The sequence below is a fragment of the Trichosurus vulpecula genome, chromosome 4 (genome assembly GCF_011100635.1).
Source record: "Trichosurus vulpecula isolate mTriVul1 chromosome 4, mTriVul1.pri, whole genome shotgun sequence".
In the NCBI taxonomy this organism is placed as follows: Eukaryota; Metazoa; Chordata; class Mammalia; order Diprotodontia; family Phalangeridae; genus Trichosurus; species Trichosurus vulpecula.
The window spans coordinates 267,992,730-268,009,337 of NC_050576.1; the positions used below are offsets into that span (position 1 = coordinate 267,992,730).

General features: G+C 37.3%; 1 protein-coding gene across 3 annotated transcripts in view; it reads right to left on the reverse strand.

Annotated features, from left to right (window-relative positions):
- PLS1 (plastin 1) overlaps window positions 1-16,608 on the reverse strand; it is a 159,358-nt gene that overhangs the window by 121,876 nt on the left and 20,874 nt on the right. Inside the window, exon 1 of one of the 3 annotated variants that reach the window (XM_036755425.1) lies at window positions 15,189-15,435. The exons of the other annotated variants lie outside the window; for them this stretch is intronic. The gene's annotated coding sequence lies outside the window, so the exon portion shown is untranslated. Of the gene's footprint in view, window positions 1-15,188; window positions 15,436-16,608 lie in introns of those variants that run through there. 3 annotated transcript variants of the gene reach the window in all.

Genomic DNA, 16,608 nt, shown 5'->3' on the forward strand with positions numbered 1-16,608 from the left:
AAGGTACTTAGCCCTGGGGTACAAGGGATTTAACCTCTCTGAGGTTTAGTTTCCTCAGTCTTCAAAATGAGGATAAGACCCCGCAGGGTTATTGTGCAAATCAAATAAGACAATATATGAAAGCCCATTGCAAAATGGAGACTACTATTATTATTATTATATAAGTACTTAATGTTTATTGAACACAAATGATATTAAAGCTCTTTGAAAAATGGAGATTACTATTATTATTATTATGTAAGTACTTAATGTTTATTGAACACAAATGATATTAAAGCCTTTTGCAAAATGGAGACTATTATCATTATTACCATTATTATTATTATTATTTAAGTACTTACTGTTTATTGAACACAAATGATATTAAAGCTCTTTGAAAATGGAGACTATTATCATTATTACCATTATTATTATTATTATTATTATTTAAGTACTTAATGTTTATTGAACACAAATAATATTAAAGCTCTTTGAAAAATGGAGACTATTATCATTATTACCATTATTATTATTATTATTATTATTTAAGTACTTAATGTTTAATGAACACAAATTATATTAAAGCCTTTTGCAAAATGGAGACTATTATCATTATTACCATTATTATTATTATTATTATTATTATTTAAGTACTTAATATTTATTGAACACAAACGATATTAAAGCTCTTTGAAAAATGGAGACTATTATCATTATTACCATTATTATTATTATTATTTAAGTACTTAATGTTTATTGAACACAAATGATATTAAAGCTCTTTGAAAAATGGAGACTATTATCATTATTACCATTATTATTATTATTTAAGTACTTAATGTTTATTGAACACAAATGATATTAAAGCCTTTTGCAAAATGGAGACTATTATTAAAGTATTTAATGTTATTGAACACAAATGATATTAATTTGGTGTTAGGAAAAAAAAATATTATTGAAAAAGTTCTCTCCATCTGATCTTCCATCCTTTATCTTAAGAGTGCAATGGTAAGAAATATGTAAAAATTTCAAGAATTTGCATCAAACGGTCCTATACAAGGCCTGGGTCACCATATAAATTCAAAACTGAAACAAAACTTCTCCCCCTTTCCCCAATTGCTTTTAACTACACAGAAATCTAGCAATTATGCCAAAAAAACTCTAGAGATACAATATATGTTTCTAACCTAGGTGTGCATTACTAAACATAGTCAAATGAGATTTTTCATTCATGTTCATTGTTGTGTCTGAAGTAAATGTAAATTCAGGAAAGGCTATGATACCTGAGGACCTTTCCGTTTAGCAATCAGTAAGTCTCTGAGTCTAAACAATATGATAGTCTATGAAATAACTGTATGAGAAACTCCATCTAACGAGATCAGGGGGAAACTGAATTAGTTAATAACTTAATAATTCCTGAGTATAGTAATAAAAATGTCCAAAGGTCTTACTCTATCACCATCCACTGTCTGCCATCCACAGTGCAATAAACTTGTTAAAACCATTGCCATGTGACCTACGGATGACTTCATTATCACATCAAAAATCTTTTATAAAATTCAGCAGCTATTATATTTTCAGGAGTCGTAGCATTTCACCTATCTTGCAAATTCCTGCTCTTTGGCCAGAATATTAGGTTGAGACGTCATTTAGTGTCGAGTCACTTTCATTTTGGAACATCATCTCTGCTTTCCAAACTTCTCTCTTCCCCCTGCCCCTCCAAGGCTGAATGATCTTAGCGGTAAACTGAAATGTTCCCAATCCTATATTCCTTTCTTCCTTGCGTCTTATGAGATATTTGCTAGCAAAGCTGACAAAAGATAGAAATAGTCAATATTGAAGGAGCTGCCAAAAGACAGATAGATTAATACATCATTTGGTTGATTTGAGATTTGATCTAACCATTCTTTGGCCACATAATGAGAAGATAAGACTCATTGGAAAAGACCCTGATGTTGGGAAAGACTGAAAAATAAAGGAAAAGGAGACAGGAGAAGATGAAACAGATAGATGGTGTCATGGAAACAACAAACATGAACTTGGACAGACTTCAAGATAGAGTAGAGGATGTAAGGGCCTGGCATGTTATGGCCCTTGGGGTAAAGAAGAGTCAGACATGACTGAATGATTGAACAACAACTGACCATTCTGGAAAATGATTTGGAATCCAAAGACAAAAATCATCTTGGCCTGAGGGTCTCCAAAAGGGCCTCAGAGACCTCAGGGGTCCCCAGCCTACATTTCAAGAACCACTGCCCTACATCAATAACTCCCCAACTCTTCAATGAAGGGAGGAGTGAATAAAAATAGACTTTTTAAAATTTGTAAAAGAGAATAATTACAATTAAAGTTAGGAAAGTTAGCCACAGAGGAATAGTGCTACATGACTTAAAAGTTATTTAGTCTGGACAAAAAAAAAGTTGAGAGACAGCTTAGAGATCTAATAGCAATTACTATGTGTACTATTATCCTCTCATTTGATCCTGACAACAACCCCGCAAGGTAGGTGCTATTATTATCTCCATTTTACAGATGAGGAAACTGAGGCAAACAGAGGTTAAGTGACTTGGCCAGGGTCACACAGCTAGTAAGTGTCTGAGGCTGGCTTTGAACTCAGTTTTTTCTGACTTCAGCTCTATCCGCTGCACCAGCTACCTGCCCTAGGCTTGAGAGAATTACAGCCTGTACCAGGGTGGTAGCAATGTTAGAGGAGAGAAGGGGGCATATAAGAGAGATATTGTGATGGAACAAGCCACGAAACTTGATCACTGGATGTGGGGAGAGAGTGAGGAGTAGGGGAGAACACTTAGGTCTCCTGCCGTAGTTACTTTGTGCTTTTCAGACCTTAGATGATCACATGAATGGTATCTTTTCTTATCACCAAATATCTAAAACTGTCTTCAAGTTAATAAAAACATGCCAGCACTATTTTAGTGGACCTAAAAAAAAGCAAGAAAACAATGGGGCAGCCAGGTGGCTCAGTGGATAGAGTGCTAGGCCTGGAGTCAAGAAGAACTGCATTCAAATCTAACCTCAGACATTTACTAGCTGTATGATCCTGGACAAGTCACTTAACGTCTTTTTGCCTCAGTTTCCTCTCACGTAAAATGGAGATAATAATATCTACCTTGAAGAGCCATTGTGAAGATGAAATGAGATAATAATTATAAAGAATTTAGCACAGTATTGGGCACACAGTAAATACTATTTAAACATTAGCTATTATTAATTGATTAATAGCCCAAGTACTGTCTCTGACACATCTTGGCTTTCAGAAACTCTAAGACTGGAAGTTGCAGAGAAGATGCCCACCTGCATCAGGAGAAGGAGTTTCCTCCTCTTGGAGTTCCCCATATTAATGAAATCACAGTGTTAACTAGTAAAAACAACACTTGGTTTGGAGGCAGAAGAATTGGATTTGGATCCCAGTTCTTCCACTTATTGTTTGTACAAATTTGGGCAGGTCACTTTATCTCTCTAGGTCTCAGCTTCCTTGTTTATAAAATGAGACTCTTGGACCAGATCAGGAGTTCTTCACCTTTCTTGGTGTCATGGGTCTCTTTGGCAGTCTGGGGAAGCCTGTGGACCTCTTCTCAGAGTAATACTCTTAAATGCAGAAAATAAGATACAGAGGATTACAAAGGAAATTGATTATATTGAAATAAATAGGGTCTGTGGACTATAGGTCAAGAACACTGAGAGAAATGATTATTAAATAACTGAATTCAGGGGAAATCCAGGATTTTTTCCCATCAACCTTGAACTAAATGATCTCTGAACATTATGAATTTTATATATTCAACTTATGCTAGTGCTCAATGATAAGATTTTAAATATTGACTTTTTAAAACGCCTCACTATTGTCTCGTTAGAAGCAAACTCCTTAAGAGTGGAGTGTAAGTAAATAAGTCTCCATTTACCATTGGTGGAAATTGTTTTTGTCGCTGTAATTCAATACTTCAAGGATTCATTCATTTCATTGGTATGGCTTCTGTCTCCACCAATGCAGATCACCCCTCCCCTAAAACTTAAATCTTTGAAAGTTTCTATAGGAAAAAAAACATTAGGCTATAGCCCATCTTGTCCTGAGGTATTTTTGCATGATTTTGCATAGAATGGTGATTTTTAGGAACACGTATCTCATTATAACATAACTTCCTGTACAATAAAACCAATTCCACTCCTCTGCTACCATCAATGCAGAAACAGAAGAGAATCATAGGCTGCTGAGGACTGTTTTGCATTTGTCTTTGTTTAATGGGTTGTCTTTGCATTTGTTCCATGGGTTGCCATAGGCAGAGTCTATCACCAAATGGCCACCATACTGCTGATGAGACGCTCTGTAATGAACTAGGGCTGAGGTGGGAACCTGTGGCCTCGAGGCCAACGTGGCCTTCTAGATCCTTAAGTTTGGCCTTTTGACTGAATCCAATTTTACAGAACAAATCCTAAGGATCTGTAAAATTTGGATTCAGTCAAAAGGTCGCATCCCTGATCAAGGCTGTTCTTAGAATAGAATCAATTGGTGGAGACGTGTCTGAAGGTTTTTCAACATTGCAGAACCTTCTAAAACTTACTATCTTTGACAATCTTCAAGAACCCAGAATCACATTCTACCCAACATTTTTTGGAATCCTCATTTTTGTTGTTGTTATTCAGTCGTTTTAGTTGTGTTTGACTTTTCGTGACTCCATTTGGCGTTTTCTTGACAAAGATATTGTAGTGGTTTGCCATTTCCTTCTCCAGCTCATTTTACAGATGGGGAAACTGAGGCAAACAGGGTTAAGTGACTTTCCCAGGATCACACAGCTAGTAAGTGTCTGAGGCCAAATTTGAACTCAGGTCTTCCTGATTCCAGGCTTGGCACTCTATCCACTATACCACTTCAGATGCCCTGAAGTCCTCATTATGAACATCAATTATTCTACTCAACCATAATATGGTGACTGCCCAAGAAACGAGATATATATATATATATAGATATAGATAGATAGATATAGATATAGATAGATATAGATATAGATAGATAGATAGATAGATAGATAGATAGATAGATAGATAGATAGATAGATAGATAGATAGATATAAGACTTTTTCTCCTACACTAAAGGGTCACAAGGATGACATGGGTATAATAAGGTATATGAAAGACTTAGATTAACTATAAAGAAATTTTCCTACTATAGTCTCATATTTATCCATCTCACTCTTCACCTTACCCCATTCATCCCATCCCTCAATTCTTCCTTCTATTACTCCTTTCCACAGTTCCCACTGTAACTCATGCTAAAATTTGTTTTGTGAATGGATTCATGGCCTCATCATTCTGAGTATCCCATCCCAAAGTACAGGTCACCTCTCATTCACACATTCCTCTCCAGTATGACTCTGGTCTTTGGCTTCCCATAAATCCTCTACAAGAGTGTCTTAAAAACGTGCTAGGAGCCTTTGTTGGTACCAATGAAGCATGCAGGCTATTCAGAGGTTACCTCTTGCTCTTGCTACATCATCATCATAGCTAGCATTCATATGTCACTTTAAGGTTTGTGAAAACATTTTGTATATATTTTATCTCATATCCATGACTGTCCTATATCCTTTTCCAGCCATATAGCTTTTGAATAATATATTTAATACTTCATCTGGCATGCAGTTGTTCACAGGTAAGATGTTACAGCCTATTTATACCCACCACAATACTTTCCATTGCTATTTGGGAGACCTGCAATTGAATTCTTCCCATTGTAACATCCCATGATTCAAAGCCAACCCTGTTGGGGCTGTGGGGGAATTCCTCCCTAATCCTAAACCTTTTTGTCACCTCTTCTCTCTATCACCTTACCTACCTCCAGACAGAGAGGTGATAGACTCAGAATACAAACTGAAGCATTTTTTGGACATATCTAATGCAGAAGGTTTTCCTTGACTATATATGTTTGTAATGGGTTTTTGTTTTTCATACTTGTTTCAATGGGTGAGAAGAAAGTGGAAGGGAGAGAATGAGGTTCTGAAAATTAAACAGAATTTTAAAAAATAGTATAATTAGATGTATTCAAAACTGATTGAATGGTTGGGGGAGAATTCAGTCATACACTGCAATGGGCAGGAATGGAGCGAATAGGGAAATGACCTAAGAACCAACAGTGGTAGATACAAGGCAGCTTAGGAGCATGATAAAAAGGATACTAGAGAAGTAAACAGATTCAAGATTTGTCCACAGCTTCTCCTTAAATCCTGCTGCTCACTTTTTAAAAACCATAGCATGATGCAAACTAAAACCACCAACTCAGTAGGCTCATTGGGAGAAGATGCTGCATCTCCAATATACCAAACCTCTTAGGCTTAAATTAAACAAAAACTTTCAGTTTTGAACAAGTTAGTTTTTTAGGTAGTGTACTTGGTAACTTTCAAACAACTTTCTCCACTACCAACAAAAGATCAGAAGACTACGATTTTGTCTGTTAGTTTGAACTTCTTGGTTTCTCTAGTATAGCAGGAATCTTCAACATTTACTTCATTTCTTTTAAAAAAATCAGCAGCTATATCTATTAATTATCAGTATGGCTTAGGGAAATAATAATTCATATTCAGATATACCTTGCTCCAAAATTCTAATAAGAAATTCAGTTCACTCTTTTTTCTTTCAAATTTAGTATCAGCAACAATTATACTTAAGTACTTCCTTTACATACTGTTTTTTTTAAGAAAAAAAAGGTGATTATGCCCTTTGAAAGTCAAGCATTATCACCAACTCTTCCAGAACCACGCAAAGATTAAGGCTTAAGAGAAAACTAAGCTTGTATATATCAGAGAGGGATTCATCTAACTCCCAACATGGAATGCATGACAAGGAAGGATAGAGCAGACTCAATTGCCATCCAGATTTTCCAAAGGTCTGATTTTGTTTGGAATCAAATTCTCCATTATCTGGCATGCCTATGTTCAAAGGTAAGAATCAGAATATGTTCAAATAAAATAGTTTTTAAATTACTCATCATATTGAATTACTTATGCCTCAGTACTAAGTGCCTTCAGGTTTGCCAAAGATTGGAACTTGGTTAATAAATTTGCTGAGTATTATATAAGATGTAGATAAAAGGCCCTTCTATGTGAAGGGCAGAGAACTTTGTGATAGGTCAAATACAATATTTTCTATAGCGCTATCTTACTCCAGCAATGACACTAGGAAGCCCTCACAGCAACAGAATTGTCAAGTTACTACTCTGATGAGGTGATAGGGGTGATGGCATAGTGCCCTCGACAGAATTGGCTCAATCCTTTTTTATCAGAGGTCAACAACTCTGCCGCTAATTGGGCAGGTTAATTTAGGTGGGTCCTTGAACACAGAGATCCTATCTCCTTTGAGTGGCAGTAAAAATATCCAGTAAGATAAGCATCTACCACTGTGCCCTTTGAGATATTCCTGATTGGAAATCATGGGAACCTTTGGAGCTTGGCTCTCTCTTATCACATTGTTAAATAGGCTTTGAAGCTATTTACATCTGATTTTGTTGTATTAATTTACTATGAAAAGCTTTTTTCTATGCAATATCATTGGTACAATACCAAAAAGAAATGACTTTGTTTCCGTCTTTCCCTGCTGTTATTTGTCTTCACTGCATTAGTTGTGATGGTCTATTAATCACCCCCGTGATACCTGGGAAAAGAAACTCTAACATTTATTACAATCAGCCTCAATCATGATCAAGTACTTCCTATGAAAATAACTCCTAATCTAGATTCTTGTACATCTAGAGTTGCTGGAATATAGGGAATTGCAAAATAAATAATTTCTTCCTATATTTTCCATACACCCCCAATTTTCAGGAATAAATGTGATCATTTTTCTTTCTATATAATTTGCTTTTTTTTAAATGACTCACAAAAAGTCAAGTACACAAAATTTTACTGACTCTGACACATAATTAAGTCAACTTCTGATCAAATGAGGTTATGGAAAGATAAGACTTCTGAAGTTCTGTTTATGTTCAATTTTACACTTCCCACATGGCCAATGTGGGAATTTGTTTTTCTCAACTCTACTTGTTTGTAACAAGGGGTTCGTTTTCTTGCTTTCTCAATGGGCAGGGAGGAGAGGAAGTGGAGGGAGGGAAGCGGGATTGAGAAAAATTTAATTGAAAAAAATTTACATTTCCCAAGCAAATTTTGACACACCTTTGCTTCCTTTAATGCCTGGTGTCTTTCTTAGCTTATGTGACCAACATTTGTAACATAAGCTTTGCTACAGACTACACCAAACGTGAAAGGGGATGCTAATGAATCTTCTCACAAATATTTAATAATAAATTAGCTTACAAGAAAGAGTAGCTTCTTTTGTACCCTTTCAGTGGCAGGCAAAAATGTGGCAGTGTACTCTAGGATAATGGAAAAATACAGTGTTTTGACTTCTACACTACCTTGTCCTCCTCTTTTGGTGGCTATAATACTCATCTCAAGATGTATAGCTGCTGGGAAATAGACCCAACATATAAAATTCAAAAAGGACACAAGTAACAGCAAAGGTATCTAGGCCATCAGCCCTGAATGCCATGCCTGGGGATTTTATTTTTAATCCTGCACCTTCTAGCCCTTTATACAGATAGATAAGACACAGATTTTTGATAATATGACTACTTTTTACAAAATGACTAAGTTGAGAATAACAAGTTAATTTGATTACAATTGTATAAAGCAACTGAATTGGCATTAGAGAAAATCAATACTCTACATTTTCTAGGGTGGAATAGTTGTCACGGTTCTGTTTCATATGTATAGGGGAAAAGGAGATCATCTTAGGTAGCTGGATGGTGTGGTAGGTAGAATGCTGGGTCCAGAATCAGGAAGATCTGAGTTCAAATCAGACTTCAAGACATTGTGTGACCCTGTTTGCCTCAGTTTCTTCAACTGTAAAATAGAACCTACTTTACAGTTGTACTGAGGATCAAATAAGACAATATTTGTAAAGCACTTAGCACAGTACCTGCACATAGTAAGGTGTATATAAAAGCTAGCTATTATTAGTAGCCACATTTATATGAGGTTATAGAAAGGAGAATCACAGGATGTGAAGGAGTAGGTAAGCTTCAATCTGTTCCTTAAAGGGAGCATTAATATCCCAGATGCATTTAAATATGGAAGTAAGGAAAACCTGCACAGAAGGTATCATCTCAATAGTATATTATTTCACCATCTACTTATTCCTTGAGTTCTTAAAATCTACAACTCCTCTAATAAACCTTCAAGAGGAACACAACTACTGAAGGACTTAAGTCAGTTTATCATGTGTAAATAACTTAAAAAGCATGAGGTATCCTACAAAGCTGAACTGTCAGGACTTATCTTTTTTATGTGATTTCACCAGTGCAAGACGTGCTCCTTGGGCACTTCCTCCTACCAATGCAGATTAGAACCTACTCAGCAATTTAGCATCTTAGAGAGATCTGGAGCCCTGACAGTGACTTGCCCAAGGTCAAAGTCATTATGTGCCAGACTTGAACCCTTCCTGATTCTGAGTGTAGCTCTCTAGTCCCTACATCACGCTGCCACTTGCCTGATCACAATTATCATGCTACTCATTTTCTCCTGGAATCATTCAGTTCTTTACATTAATACACCAAGTCTGAGCTAATTCTCAATTCAGATGAAAACATGGTAGTGCTGATGGTTCCAGTGATAGAGGTGATTCAAGGGAAGACTAGAAATAAGATTCGCAAGGGCCAGTCAACTAGAAGTGGTAAATAATCAGGGATGTGAATTCTTGCTATCTAGACCCCTAACAGAGCCAGAATGCTTTCCACAACCAGCCTGACAAGTGATGGTCATTCACTCTCTTCTCTATGACATCCAGGGACAGTAAACCCACACCATTCAGAGATAGCCCATTCCATTTTTGCATCAAGCCCAGATTTGCCTTTTTCACTCAGTTCTATGAGTACCATCTTCTCTGGCCAACTATCATGTCACCATCTACAGAAGATTCCCCAAAAAGTGGAATGGAAGTCACAGAGATAAGCTTCCCCAGAGTGTGAGCTTTAGCTTCCAGCCAAAACAATTCTCCAGGAACCCCAGAAAGGGGATTCACTGCCACCTCTCCTCCAAGATATGATACACTCCTTGGGGTCAGCTAAGGACAACTAACTGTAGTAAGACCCCACATTTAATTAATCAGCTTTGATTTTAGAATTGTCTTTTTTTTTCTTGGTACAACTGAGATCAAGTACTTCCTATGGCCATAATGTGTGTGTGTGTGTGTGTGTGTGTGTATTATATATCATATAATTTCAATTGATCCTTTCTTGGAATGTAACAGCAACAACAGCTAACATTCACAAAGCACTAACTATGTGCCATTCACTGTCTTCACAACAATCTTGAGAAGTAGGCACTCTCATTAACTCCATTGTAGAGCTGAAGAAACTGAGGCAAATATTTTAAGTGATTTGCCCAAGGCAGCACAGCTAGTAAGTATCCTGAGGCAGGATTTTGAACTCAGGTCTTCCTGACTCCAAAGCCAATCTTCTATCCACTACACTACGTAGCAGCCAAGGAATAAAAGCCGGGTAGGTCACTCAGTGGATAGAGGACTGGACTTGAAATCAAGAACACCTGAGTTTGAATCCTGCCTTGAACTCTTAATAGCTGTGTGACCCTGGGCAAGTCACTCAACTTCTCTCAGCCTCATTTTCCCCATCTACAAAATGAGGGGGCTAAAAGAGTTCTGAGTGCCTTTCCAGCTCTAAATCTATACTAATGACAATCCTGACAGTCAAGAAGAGAAGAAATAAATTCTATTTTTAATTTTTTATGTTCCTTTTTTTGTCACAGAGGTTCTGAGATCCTAAGTAATAGGCAAATTTTGGCAGAGCCAAGATGGCAGCTGAAAAGCAGGGACTAGCATAAGCTCCCTGCTGAGTCCCTCCAAAAACCTATAAAAAATGGCTCTGAACAAATTCTAGAACTGCAGAACCCACAAAACAGCAGAGGGAAGCAGGGCTCCAGCCCAGGACAGCCTGGATGGTCTCTGGGTGAGGTCTATCCCACACAGAGCTGGGAGCAGAGTGGAGCAGAGCCCAGTGTGGGCACCACGGACCAACCAGACCAGAAACCAGGTGGAGCATGCCCTAGCTCCCTGAATCAGTGAGCTGCAACAGTTACCAGACTTCTCAACCCACAAACACCAAAGACAACAGAGAAGGTTAGTGGGAAAAGCTGCTGAGGACAGAGTGAAAAAAGGAGTTCACAGTTTGGCTACTGCCCTGGGGGCAGCAGAGGTGGGGCAGCTACAGAAGTACAACTGCAGTTGCTTCCAGCCCCAGGCCCACCTGGTGGGAGGAATTAAGTGGCAGATCAGAGCAGGAGTGAAGAGCCTGCTGAAGATTTAAGTCCAGTCCGGGTTGGGGGTTCTTGGGGAAGGAGGAGTGCTGGTGTGGCAGAGCTGGCACATCCCCTCAAGCGTGGAACATAGAACTCTTTAGTGTACAAGCAGTCATACCCTGCTGAAAAACTCAAAGGTCAAGTAAGTTGGTTGGGAATATGGCCAGGTAGCAAAAATGCACCCAGATTCAGTCTCAGACTTTGGAATCTTACTTTGGTGACAAAGAAGACCAAAACATACAGCCAGAAGACGTCAACAAAGTCAAAGAGCCTACAACAAAAGCCTCCAAGAAAAACATGAACTGGTCTCAGGCCATGGAAGAGCTCAAAAAGGATTTGGAAAAGCAAGTTAGAGAAGTAGAGGAAAAATTGGGAAGAGAAATGAGAAGGATGCGAGAAAACCATGAAAAACAAGTCAATGACTTGCTAAAGGAGACCCAAAAAAATACTGAAAAATACACTGACGAAAACAACACCTTAAAAAATAGACTAATTCAAATGGCAAAAGAGCTCCAAAAAGCCAATGAGGAGAAGAATGCCTTGAAAGGCAGAATTAGCCAAATGGAAAAGGAGGTCCAAAAGACCACTGAAGAAAATACTACCTTAAAAATGAGATTGGAGCAAGTGGAAGCTAGTGACTTGATGAGAAACCAAGATACCATAAAACAGAACCAAAGGAATGAAAAAATGGAAGACAATGTAAAATATCTCATTGGAAAAACCACTGACCTGGAAAATAGATCCAGGAGAGACAATTTAAAAATTATTGGACTACCTGAAAGCTATGATCAAAAAAAGAGCCTAAATATCATCTTTCAAAAAATTATCAGGAGAACTGCCCTGATATTCTAGAGCCACAGGGCAAGATAGAAATTGAAAGAATCCACAGAATACCTCCTCAAATAGATCCCAAAAAGAAATCTCCTAGGAATATTGTTGCCAAATTCCAGAGCTCCCAGATCAAGGAGAAAATATTACAAGCAACCAGAAAGAAACAATTTGAGTATTGTGGAAACACAATCAGAATAACCCAAGATCTAGTAGCTTCTACATTAAGAGATTGAAGGGCTTGGAATACGATATTCCGGAGGTCAATGGAGCTAGGATTAAAACCAAGAATCACCTACCCAGCAAAACTGAGTATCATGCTCCAAGGCAAAATATGGGGTTTCAATAAAATAGAGGACTTTTAAGCTTTCTCAATGAAAAGACCAGAGCTGAATAGAAAATTTGACTTTCAAACACAAGAATCAAGAGAAGCATGAAAAAGTAATCAAGAAAAAGAACAAGAAAAAGAAATTTCAAGGGACCTACTAAAGTTGAACTGTTTTGTTTACATTCCTACATGGAAAGATGATGTGTATGATTCATGAGACCTCAGTATTAGGGTAGCTGAAGGGAATATGCATATATATATATATATACATATATATATTTATGTATATATATATATGTACATGTGAGTGGGTATGTATGTATATATGTATGTGTGTGTATATATATAGATAGATAGAGAGAGAGAGAGAGAGAGAGAGAGAGAGAGAGAGAGAGAGAGGGCGGGCACAGGGTGAGTTGAAGATGAAGGGAAGATATCTAAAAGAAATAAAATAAAATTAAGGGATGAAAGAGGAATATATTGAAAGAAGGAGATAGGGAGAGATAGAATGGGGTAAATTATCTCGCATAAAAGTGGCAAGAAAAAGCAGTTCTGTAGGAAGGGAAGAGAAGTCAGGTGAGGGGGAATTAGTGAATCTTGCTCTCATCAGATTTGACCTGAGGAGGGAATACCATACATACTCAATTGGGTAACTTACCCCACAGGAAAAAAGGAGGAAGAAGAAGATAAAAAAGGGGGGGATGATAGAAGGGAGGACAGATGGGGGTGGAGGTAATCAAAAACAAACACTTTCAAAAGGGGACAGGGTCAAGGGAGAAAATTCAATAAGGGGGGATAGGTTAGGAAGGAGCAAAATATAGTGAGTCTTTCACAACATGAGTATTGTGGAAGGGTTATACATAATGATATGTATGTGGCCTATGTTGAATTGCTTGACTTCTTAGGGAGGGTAGGTGGGAAGGGAAGAGGGGAGAGAATTTGGAACTCAAAGTTTTAAAAACAGATGTTCAAAAACAAAAAAAAAAGTTTTTGCATGCAACTAGAAAATAAGATAACACAGGCAATGGGGTGTAGGAATTTATCTTGCCCTACAAGAAAGAAAGGGAAAAGGGGATGAGAGGGGAGTGGGGTGACAGAAGGGAGGGCTGACTGGGGAATGGGGCAACCAGAATATACGCCATCTTGGAGTGGGGGGAGGGTAGAAATGGGGAGAAAATTTGTAATTCAAACTCTTGTGAAAATCAATGCTGAAAACTAAATATATTAAATAAAAAAAAGAAAGTAATAGGCAAATTTTTATAAACCTACAGTCCAGCTGTTTTAATTGTATTCAAATCAGAGAGGAAAAACATTCTTACTTGACTTCTACAAAGTTTAGACGAGTTGAGATGAGAGTTTAGAGTTTAGACAAGAAGTTAATGACCTATCAGAAATGGCCAGTCTCATTATTTTTAGGGCCTAGCTGAACAAAGTATGGTCTATGAATGTAATGGAACATGATTGCATCATAAGAAGTAATGAAACAGTTTCAATGAACCCTGGGAAGACCTGAATGAACTCACGCAGAGTAAAGGGAGCAGAACCAGAAGAGTCATTTATACAATAGCAACAGTATAAAAAATAAACAGCTTTAACAGCTGTAGGGACTCTGATCGGAGACCAACCATGATTCCAGAGGACCAATGATGAGGTATGCTACCTAGTGAGGCAGGTGACAGACTTGGTGCAAAATGAGACCTATGGTTGGTTTGTTTTTGGACTTACCCCATGCTAATTTGTTTTGTTTGAGTATGCATAATTGTAAAAAGAAAAGTTTTGTTTTGTTTGTTTCATTTTGTTTTGTTTAACTATACATATCAGTTAAAAAAAAAAGACTTTTTTCCCATTGGGGCATGAGAGAGGAAAATTTATTTTTGTTCATTAAAAAATAAAATTTAATTGAAAAACATTTTAAAAGAAACAGGTAAGGAGAAAATTCCCGGATCCTATTCTGGTTAAGTCTTACATGACAGCACGGGCAGTAAGAGGGAGAAATGGGTGCTAATGGTTGTGGCTGCTGCTTTGGGAGAGGGGTCTCTGCTTAATTCCTGCCCCCATATGACCCTTGTGATTCATGGCTCCCCATAAAGTCCTAGCTCTAGCCTTGTAATTCAACTCGCCGCAAACCACTCTCAGCTTCCTTAATAAGAGCCTTATTTCCTACTGCCAACAAAAGTGTGACATCGTTCCATAGAGTGGAAAGAGCCCTGAATTTAGAGTCAAAAGAACAGGGCTCAAATCCCACTCTCTTGCTTACTACTTATGTGACCTGAGACAACTCACTTAGCCTTGCTACACCTCAATTTCTTTGTCTGTAAAATGAGAGGGTTGAACTCTATGGCCCTTCCTATGATAATTCACTAGAGTGTCAAATTCAAATAAAAACAGGGACCACTAATCTATAATAAGGCTCCCTGCAGGTGGTATATTGATTTAATTTTAAAACTTAACATTATCTATATTTTATTGTGTTTTTACTTATTTCATTAAATATCTCCCAATTACACTTAAATCTGTGAGGCTTCTAAAAAGCAAAATTATACATTTTACATGTAAAGCATTTACTTTAGTCAGTGAAAAAGAAACAAAATAAAACCATAATCATCAATTTGGCACTAAAAAGAAAAAAACACAATCACAGCGGAGAGATTTCTAAGCATACTCCCAAATACAATCTTACCCAAAGGGAAAAATCAATGGTCATCTGCATTATCAGTGCAAATATTTCCCATTCTCAGATACCACTTGCTTTACAGAAATAACCTGGTACTTCCACAGTGAGGCATGGCATCAGGCTTCTATTGATGTCTTTATCGCTTATTATTGTCTTCTATCTTCAAAGCTTTTAACTTGGAGAGACTTATTCTGATATTAGCAATTAATGCCTCCTCCACTGGATAAATGAACAGACTTGCAGGATCAGAATTAGAGGAGTTCCCTTCAAATTCTGACTCTACCATTTATTATCTTTTCGAATGTGGATGAGTTGCTTTACTCTTCATTTTCCTCACCTATAAGAAAAAAAGGATTGGACTAGATGATGTCTAAAGACTGTTCCAGCCCTAAATCTACAACCCCTGATTATCATGCCCTAAGTATGGGAGAAGTGCCTACTATATGCAAGGTAAGGGCTAAGAACACAAATATAAAATTGTTGTTTTTTTTTAAAGGAATAGTCCCTGATCTCAAGAAGCTTGCATTCTAATGCTAAAAATTATTGAAATAATAATGAAATGAAAGGAACCAAAGTAACCTATACTGTTATCTATTTCTTAGGAGTCAGAGACACATGGTAAGTACTTAGAAAACATGTAATGCTTCAGGAAAAATTTATTACCCAGTGTTTGTAACTTTAAATCAAATGCTGTCTCAGGTGGTAGTGGTAGTAGTAGTACTAGTACCAATACTAGTAATAGTAGTTGTAGTAGTACCAGTACTAGTACTAATAGTACTACTAGTAGTAATGACAGTAGTAGTAGTAGTAATGGTAATAGTGGTGGTGGTAGTAGTAGTAGTAGTACTAGTACTAGTAGTAGTGGTAGTAGTAGTAGTAATGAGATGATAATAATAGCTAGAGTACAAGACTACAGGGAGCAGCTAAGTTGTGCAGTGGATAGAAATGCCAGGCCTGGAGTGAGGAAGACTCATTTTCATGAGTTCAAATCTGGCCTCATATACCTAATAGCTGTGTGAAAATCAGGCAATGGAAGTCTAAATGAATTTGGCTACCAATTCTCTTACATAACAGCTTTCACAGAAAACATCACTGGGGTTTTTTATTAGAAATGCTTCCTGGCTGGCACCTCCCTGGCCTAATAACACTCCAAGGCTACAGGAATCACTGTGATTCCTGGGATCATCTAAATAGAACCAAAAGTGAGTGGGCCTAAGTTTTAAGGGAAGAGCTAGAGAAAAGGAGAATTCATTAGGACAAAATTTTACTTGGATGAAATTTGGAGGCTTTCTGACATGAAAGAATGCTTAATTATTTCAGGATTTGTGTGTTGTGCCAACGACCATTTGCAATGACTTAATGTTGAATTAAAGGTCCAACTAGATATGATTTTGATGCTGACATCACTTTATTATGTATTGATGAG